This window comes from Olea europaea, chromosome 20, assembly GCF_002742605.1.
Source record: "Olea europaea var. sylvestris chromosome 20, O_europaea_v1, whole genome shotgun sequence".
NCBI classification, from domain to species: domain Eukaryota; kingdom Viridiplantae; phylum Streptophyta; class Magnoliopsida; order Lamiales; family Oleaceae; genus Olea; species Olea europaea.
This window is the reverse complement of record NC_036256.1, coordinates 7,625,202-7,634,046: the sequence shown is the minus strand read 5'-3', so window position 1 is coordinate 7,634,046 and position 8,845 is coordinate 7,625,202. Positions and strand designations below refer to the sequence as shown.

At 44.9% G+C, this 8,845-nt stretch overlaps 1 long non-coding RNA gene across 1 annotated transcript; it reads right to left on the bottom strand.

The window, feature by feature from the left end:
* Positions 1-1,162: 1,162 nt before the first annotated feature.
* LOC111369509 lies at positions 1,163-2,342 on the bottom strand. Its single transcript, XR_002698161.1, has 2 exons — positions 2,110-2,342; positions 1,163-2,026 (listed from the first exon to the last, which is right to left on the bottom strand). It is a non-coding gene; the product is annotated as an uncharacterized LOC111369509 (long non-coding RNA).
* Positions 2,343-8,845: the final 6,503 nt, after the last annotated feature.

Below are 8,845 nucleotides of genomic sequence, written 5' to 3'. Positions count from 1 at the left end.
TAAATTGCCTAGTTTTTGAAAATTTAAAAATTGTCTAATTGTAAGAATTCATAATTAATTATAGTAGTTATAATCTTAGTTGTTTGATATTTATTATTTTACGTCCACGCACGTCTAAACTTGATATCATCGCCTTTTACATATTGAAAGAAAATGAATATACTTTCAAAATTCTCTCGTTGTCACCATTAGATTGTTTTATATAATTTTCTCTTATTTCTGCGTGTTCTTATTTTTTGCAATAAATGCATTCTTGGTTGAATAGGGGAAAAAAAATTTTGAAGAATGATCTGAAGATGTCAAAGGCAACAGAAATGACAGCTGCCAAGCATGGATGAGAATTTGCAGTATAACAATCACTGTAGAGAATGGGAATGCAGATTTCTCAAGAATTTACATTTTGTGCCAAGTTATATAAGATCTGTTTGGGAGGAATTTTTAATTCCAAAAAATTGATTTTTTAACCATTATTTCACTACTTCAACCGTAATTTTTGACTTCTTCTCTCACAGGTAGACTTCATTTTTTTTCTAACGATCAAAAAATCAATTCTCAAAATCCCTCCCAAACAAGGCCATAGTTTTCGTAATAGACAGGTGCAAATTTCTCCGCCTTTTCTCAGTGTTTGATGTGATGTCCACGTGTGGACTGAAAAAATTTGTTACGGATGGGGTTAATGTTCGACAAGATAATGATTGCTGTTCATAGCAGTTACAAATAAGATGAAAAAAGTTTGTAAGGCATTCTAATTACATAATTTGTTACTTCGTCCAAACGATTCCTCGGATCATCACACATGATGGTAACCAGCTAAACAAAATCAACAAGACTCACACTCTACATCATCTTTTATCCTACTAAGGCGAGGCACCTAGGTAGCGGAGATGATGCACCACTTCAACCGAGGCACCAAGTTGAGGCCGACCTTCCATGATCGAACCTAAGTGTCAACACACTACAAAGAAGATGTGGAGGCTAGAAACCTCCACACACAGAAGGCTAGAAACCTCCACACACAGAAGGCATCTTCCACGTCACATCATCCTAGGAGATCTTCCATACAGATCCATCAATGGATTTCCCTATGATGGATCGAGTGACATGTCAATCACAAGATGCGGCTATGTGTCTTTCCATCCAACGATCAACATCATACCTCTTATAATATAAAAGCTCACAAATTATGTCATTAACTGGTAATGCAATTTTATACATTCAAGCAATAAACTTACTCGCTACATATTCATTTGAAACCCTTTAGAATCCGACCCCTCAACACTTAGTGACTCACATCTCTAGCACGTCTCACACCCCTTTTATTTATACATTAATAGACTTGATCGTCAAAGTTCGTGTTGCCGTCCTCTTCGCCACCCAAGAAGGTCATGTGCGACTTACGATTTGTCTAAATGTGCATGACAAAAGATTTACATGAATGCGAGAGGACTAGTGATCTGTTAGCCACGTCATCCATACAAAAAATGAGGTCAACATAATTAATGAAATAATTGATCAGTGAACTATAATAACTAAGGTACGAGAATAAAATTCAAACAAGCTATAAGTTTACTATAACTAATTATGATTAAGAGACGCGTAAATGGAAATAACTAATTAAAGATTATTAAAGACAGACACCTAATTAAAAGAAAAGAAAATAAAAACAGAATGACACTACTCATTTCCTTTCTCGATCGTCTTCCTTAGATACCATACTTTCTTAAGTGCAACGTGGCTAAAATATATCCAGTAGGAGTACGTATCCTACTCTATCTCTATCTCTATCTCTATCTTCGCGTTCAAACCTTTTAAAATAATTCTTCTTCTTCAAAAAAAAAAAAAAAATGAAGACCGGAAGGAATACATATAATTTTATCAACCATCATCTTCCGCGCTTGATTACGGAGGGCGACGAACGGACCTGATATAATCTTCCAAAGCTTGGATTTGTTCCTCTGTGGGTGGTGTTTCGTTGTTTTTTATGGATCTGTGAACATCATACGTTGTTGAAGCCAAGAATAAAACCCTGCCGTGTAATTAGAGTTCAAATACATGTTAATTCGTGTGTACTGAGTAGAAACTGAGAACAAAAAGGCTGAGAAAACCTACCCCGAAGCAAAAAGTATGATCTGCCGTGGATATATATATTTCCCAAAAATCTTCATATCTCGATTGGAAAAGTATTTCCTTTTTCACTCTGGCTCGCCCATGTTTTCTCTCCTTTTTTGATTGGATTACCAATAAATATTGGTTGGAGACAGAAAAGCCGATTTTTGAAAATTATTTAAAGGGTAAATTTGTTGAGCGATAAAACCAAAATTGGCCTAAAACGATTGTATAAAATCCACAAATAAGCCCCTGTTTGTTATCATTTAGCAAATTAAATTGTTTGCTACAATAAAATTTTTCACCATACATTCACACAATAAAATATTCTACACAGAAATCAATAAAAACCACACATTCTGCAAAAAATATTATTCAAAACTCTTTAATTTCTCTCATAATAAGCTCTAAATCTCACATCTCTTTTACTTTAGACATAAATTTTTTTGAGAGAATATGGGCTAGATTTCATTAAAGATTTATTTAAACCTCATGTTTTGAGAGAATAATTCTGTAATTGTGAATTTTTGAAAAATGTATGATTTAAAAGTAAAAAAATTATAGATTTTCGTATAAAATTATTTTATTAAAAAATTACTTAATTAAAATGAGTTTGAGACAAAATTTAGTTTTCAAATAATGAGACTTAAACACTAATCAAGACAGCCTCGAAGATGAAGCTTAGAGGGCTCCACACAATCATGCTACAAAAACAGGGTCAGGGGTATGATTGAAAAATAGAAAATAAAAATTTTTGCCGATATTGTCAATGCAGCATTTGTCAAAAGCCCTTGTCACCGACCCTGTGCAAGAAGTATTATTTGGCTCCACAAGACATTTTATTTTAAATTAGAAAAGTGCAATACAAAATGAGCAGCTAGAGTATGAGCAACGACATTTGTTTTGCAACAAATAAAAGTGCAATAAATCAGATATGGAGATTAGAGAATGATGCCATCTCGAGCTAGTGGAGGAGCGTTAACCAACATCGTGGCATAAATGCAGTCAAACTCAAGTTAAGAGATGTTCAAAGAATGTTTGCTAGCAAATCGTAGCCCTCCCGAATTGCAAATCATTCGGCAAAATAAGGTGAAATATATTGCGTGTTGTCACATCTGGCCAACCTACCTAGACGATGGCCCGCCCATGGCGATCCATGTGGCATTCTTGCCGAGGTGGCACACAATGCCAAGGTGGGCTACATCCGAACTGCTTCCAGCCGAAATCCATCTGCCGAGGCTCCTTTTTGTCCGAGGCCCACTAACCGAAGTCAGGCTGCAGGAACCTATTGAGAACAGCTGAGGCCCTCCTTTGAAAGTATCATGACAATGGCCGAAGCCCCGAAGCTGATGCACGAGCCTCTGAACCACAAAGAAACATCCCCCATGGTCACTTCTCCCAAGAGATCGCCTGCACAGATCTTATTCGAATGATTGATGGAACGTTTGTCATATGCATAAAGGTTAAGTCTTGTCACTAGCATAGAGGCCCTGCACAAGCAATAAATGCGCCGTAAGTTAGCAAGTCAAGCCCCATACCTAAGAAAAGATGTTTGAACTAAAGAGATGAGGTCACGTGCCACTTCATCCAAGGGCTCCCATTTCATATGTACTACTATAAATACTTCCTCGTGTAAAATCAAAAGGCTAATGCAAGAATCAATACAAAGAACTACATTTTACTCAACTCTCTCATTTTACTTGCAATACACAAATCGAGTTTATACACATTTACATATACCTTTATGAACACCGGTTGGTAATTATTGTACAATCGGATTACGAACAACCCGCAGGATTCCAAACGTCACCGTCCCGCGTCGTTGGGCTACTCCCACGCCCTTTGTACCGCCCGTTTTAAACCGTCCACGTGTCTTAGCGTGTTGGACATTCACCCACGCAAGCGCGGGTGGGACTGGCATCTGTTGGCGCACTTTTTGGGGTCAACAGATTGGCGCCGTCTGTGGAAAATCATACTATAACCACGAGCAACCTTGTGGTAAAAGCCTACTGAAAAATATTTGCGCAACCCCCCTTGAAAAAGGATTTGTTCTCGAAAAAGAGCAGGAGGAACCCCTATCACTTGGATAAATCTGAGTTTGATAAAAGAAATATGAGCTCTAACGAAGATACCCCCCAAGGAGGGTAAGAGAAAGCACGAATGTGCCTCCCCAGCCTGCTGCCCCAGTAGCTCGGTCGAGGCTCCACCACCACCAAAGGAGAGGTGGAATGCGTGCGACAACACGACTGTCAAGAGAAATGGCTACCATGGCAGCCAACATGAGGGATATTGTCAACCAAAACTTAGCCATGAGGGAGCTCATGGCCCAAATGCAAGGCCAGGGAGGCTTCCCCATTCCTCCATACGCTCCCCACGGGCACTATCAGCAAGAGGACGAGGTTCAGAGTCATAGGGCTGCCTCACCAGACTATGGCCGAGGTGGAAGCCCATTCGAGAGGGAAGTGGGAGTCGACATTTCTTCCAACTATGCTTCTGGCCGACCCACCGAGGCCCAAATGAGCCACGATGATTTTCCACCTCCATATGAGCAAGATCCAAGACGTAGGAGAGCTGGCAGTGTTTTTGACAGAATCAGCCCCGCCGAACCGAGGCTCAGTCAACAGCAGGCTCAGCAGCCTTGGGCGAGGCCACAGCCTCCACCTCCAATGCCCCAGCCGCCGGAGAGAAGGCGTGAAAATGCCCCCCGCGCTGCCCCGCAAAGGAGGGAGGAAGAGGCTAGGAACCGGCCCGGACCCTCTCACCAACAACCAAGGTACGAGGCCGATGACTACGATTCTGATGAGCAGCAGAGGTCCTGTGACTTAGATGATGATGATGAGAACGTGCCATTCTCAAGAGAACTAAGGAATGCCCAGGTCCCGAGCCACTACGTCATGCCAAAGATACCAAAGTATGACGGGAGAGGCGACCCGGAGAAGCACCTCAACACTTACAAAACTCACATGAGCCTAAGGGGTGCCACCCTAGCCATGAAGTGCAGGGCTTTCCACTTAACCCTCAGTGGAGCGGCTGAAATCTGGTATAGCAGGTTGCCACCTGGGAGCATCCGAAGCTAGCCCGAGTTCAAGACAACATTCTTGAAGCGATTTACAGTAAGCAAGGAAGGAGAGGCCCCCATCCAGCGTCTCCAAGACATGAGACAGGCACATGGGGAGTCCCTAAAGAACTTCTTATCACGCTTTACCGACGAGATGACTTACTGCGTACAAGTCACAGACAGAGAAGCACTATCTGCATTAAGGGGAGGCCTGAACATGAACACCCTATTCTGGAGGGATGTATAGAATCAAGACCTCGCCACCTATGACGCCCTACTAGAGATGATGAGAAGGGAGATAATCAATGAGGAATTGATTGAGCATAGGAACAGGGCAAACAGAGGCCTCCCACCTCCTCAAAGGCAGCGAGGTAGGGGTCCGACCTCCCACCTCATGGACTACCAGATGAACCAGACCGGAAATGAGAACTCTGGACAAGCACTGGCCACCACAACTCTGAACGCGATTCCTACCTTGGCATATGAGGATGTCAATCCAATTGCTGACCCACATCAGATGGAGGCCCAACGGGGACTGCGCAGAGGGAGAGGCCGAGGCCGAGGCCTTGCACCTAGAAATAGGTCCAATCCGAACCTCGTCTGCACCACAGTCCTACGGGCATGACACCGCAGATTGCAGAGACTATGCACACCGCTCCCGGCAGGAACCCACCAGAGATAGACATGATTCGCCCCAGGTGAACATGCCCTCGCCCAGGCACGACAACCAACGTGGGCGTGAGGAGGTCGCTCCCCGTCAAAGGGATGAATCCCCACGACGAAGGAAGTATGATGCAGAGAGGCCTAGGGAAGGGCGTAGGCACCGAAGAAATTGGCTCGCTCAAGATGAGGCCCCTATCCAGGAGGTGGATACCATATTTGGAGGCCCTTATGTTGGTGGCGAAACACGAATCGCCAAAATAAATTATGCTCGGGAGGCTAAACACCCCCCTTTGACGAGTTGCATTGTGGATAATAGCTCCCGAAGAAACCAAGTACCACCCATTGTCTTCACCCAGGAAGACGCCGAAGGAGTTCATTACCCCCATTGCGATGAGCTTGTGGTGAGGGCTGTCATAGCCCGGAATGGGCTCAAACGAATACTAGTCGACAACGGTAGCTCCGTCAACATCCTGTTTGGGTCCGCCTTTGACAAAATGATATTGGACCATCAGTTGACACCCACCACCACTCCATTGTATGGATTTACCTGAGATAGCATCACTCCGAGGGGAAAGATAATGTTGGCAGTGGAAATGGAAGAGTCTCCTCAAACTACAATGAATTTCATGGAATTCCTCATAGTTGACAGCCGGTCGACTTACCACGGAGTCTTGGGCAGACCAGCCCTAAAGAGGCGACCAAAGAGGCTCGAGAGAGTGCTATCTAAGCTCCATTAAGAAGGTAGAGCCCCGGGACGTCCACGTGATCATGGCTGATGTGGTCATGGCGGATATCCCAGGTGACGCTCCCGCTGAACAAGAAGATGTTGATATGATTGACGCACCGTATAATCCTGAGGTGCTGATTATTGACGAGATTGACCCCCGCATAATGGAACATGAGCCTTAAGCAACCCTGTAGAGGAACTTGAGAACTTCTCGGTCGACCCCCGAGACCCTTCCAAGGTGCTGAAGGTAGGCAAAGGTCTATCCGACATTTTGAGAAAAAAGATTAAGGACTTTCTAGGCAAGAACCTTGACATCTTTGCTTGGAGGCATGAGGACATTGTGGGCATTGACCCCAAGGTCAGCAGCCACCACTTGAAGATTGATCCTAAGGTTGCCCCGTATAGACAAAAAAAAGAGCCCTCAACCCTGAGAGGTATGAGGCCCTGAAGGAAGAGGTTCAGAAGCTCATCCAAAATGGCTTCATCAGGGAGGCCTCCTATCCGAGGTGGGTTTCCAACCCAGTCCTGGTTTCCAACCCAGTCCTGGTTACCAACCTCAATAGAGCTTGCCCAAAAGACAGCTTTCCGCTTCCAAAGATTGACCAATTGGTAGACTCCACAGCCGGACACGAGTTGTTGAGCTTCATGGATGCATACTCCGGCTACAATCAAATCCCCATGCATCCAGCCGATGAGGAGCACACCTCTTTTATCACGGACTGAGGTCTCTATTGCTATAGAATGATGCCCTTCGGGTTGAAAAACGCCGGGGCAACCTACCAAAAACTCGTGAACAAAATGTTTACGGACCTCATTGGCAAGACAATGGAGTTCTACGTGGATGACATGCTAGTAAAGAGTTTAGAAGCAGAGGACCACATAACGCACCTCAACGATACCTTCCAAATCCTCAGAAGGTACAGGATGAGGCTCAACCCCCTTAAATGTGCCTTTGGGGTGGCTTCCGGCAAGTTCTTGGGGTACATAGTCAACCAATGAGAAATCGAGGCCAACCCCGAGAAGATTGAGGCTTTGTGCCAGATGAGGTCCCCTCAAAAGCCAAAGGAAGTGCAAAGCTTAACTGGACGAGTGGCAGCACTTAGTCGCTTTGGAGAATGACAAACGCCTCCCATTTTTCAAAGTGCTCAAAGTTGGGAAGAAATTCCAATGGACTGAGGAATGTGAAGAGGCCTTCCAAGGCACCTGGGACAGGCCCCCCTCCTCTCCAAGCCGAAGCCCGGTGATATCTTGCAATTATATCTGACCGTCACCAATGAGGCCATCAGTTCGATTCTGATTCGAGAAGAAGGGTCCACCCAACTCCCTGTCTACTATACGAGTAAAGCGCTCCTATCGCCGGAAACCCGTTACCCCGATATGGAGAAGCTCTCTCTGGCATTAATCACGGCCTCCAGGAAATTGAGGCCCTACTTCTAAGCTCATACCATCCATGTACTCACAAATTTTTCCCTGAGGCAGGTACTCCAAAAGCCCGATGCCTCAGAAAGACTATTGAAATGGGCAGTCGAACTAAGTGAATTCGACCTTGTTTTCAAGGCTAGGGCAGCTATTAAGGGGCAAGCCTTAGCTGACTTTGTGGCTGAATTCGCCAACCTACCCGAGGTGGATGCAATTATGGAACCCATTGAGCCCCCCACGTGGAGCCTCTTCATCGATGGTTCAGCTGGGGAGACTGGCTCAGGCGCCGGTGTGGTCCTCATCAACCCCAAGGGTCACAAGCTCACCTCTGCGGTGAGGTTCGGATTCAAAGCCACCAATAATGTAGCGGAGTATGAGGCACTCCTTGCGGGCCTCAGACTGGCCAAGGAAATGCAAGTAAAGAGGCTACTCATCAGTAGTGACTCCCAGCTAGTCGTTAGCCAGGTCAATGGTAACTTCTCAGCCAAAGACAAAACGATGGCCTCCTATCTGAAAACGGTGATGAACCTCATCCCGTCCTTTGAAAAGTTCGAGTTAATCCAGATTCCCCGCATCGAAAACACACATGCGGATGCACTCTCAAAGCTTGCTAGTAGCAAAGACTCAGAGCTACTCACAGTAGTGCCTATTGAGCACCTCCTCCTGCCCTCTACCGAGGCCCCTAATGTCATGTGAGTCGCGGGAACTCCCACCTGGATGCAACCGATCATAGCATATCTGAAGGACCAGGTGCTACCCACCAACAAGAATGAGACTTATAAGCTAAGGAGGAGGTCAGCCCACTTTCTCTTCATTGATGGCATTCTCTACAAGAGAAGCTTCTCCTCTCCACTCTTGTGATGCGTCGGAGG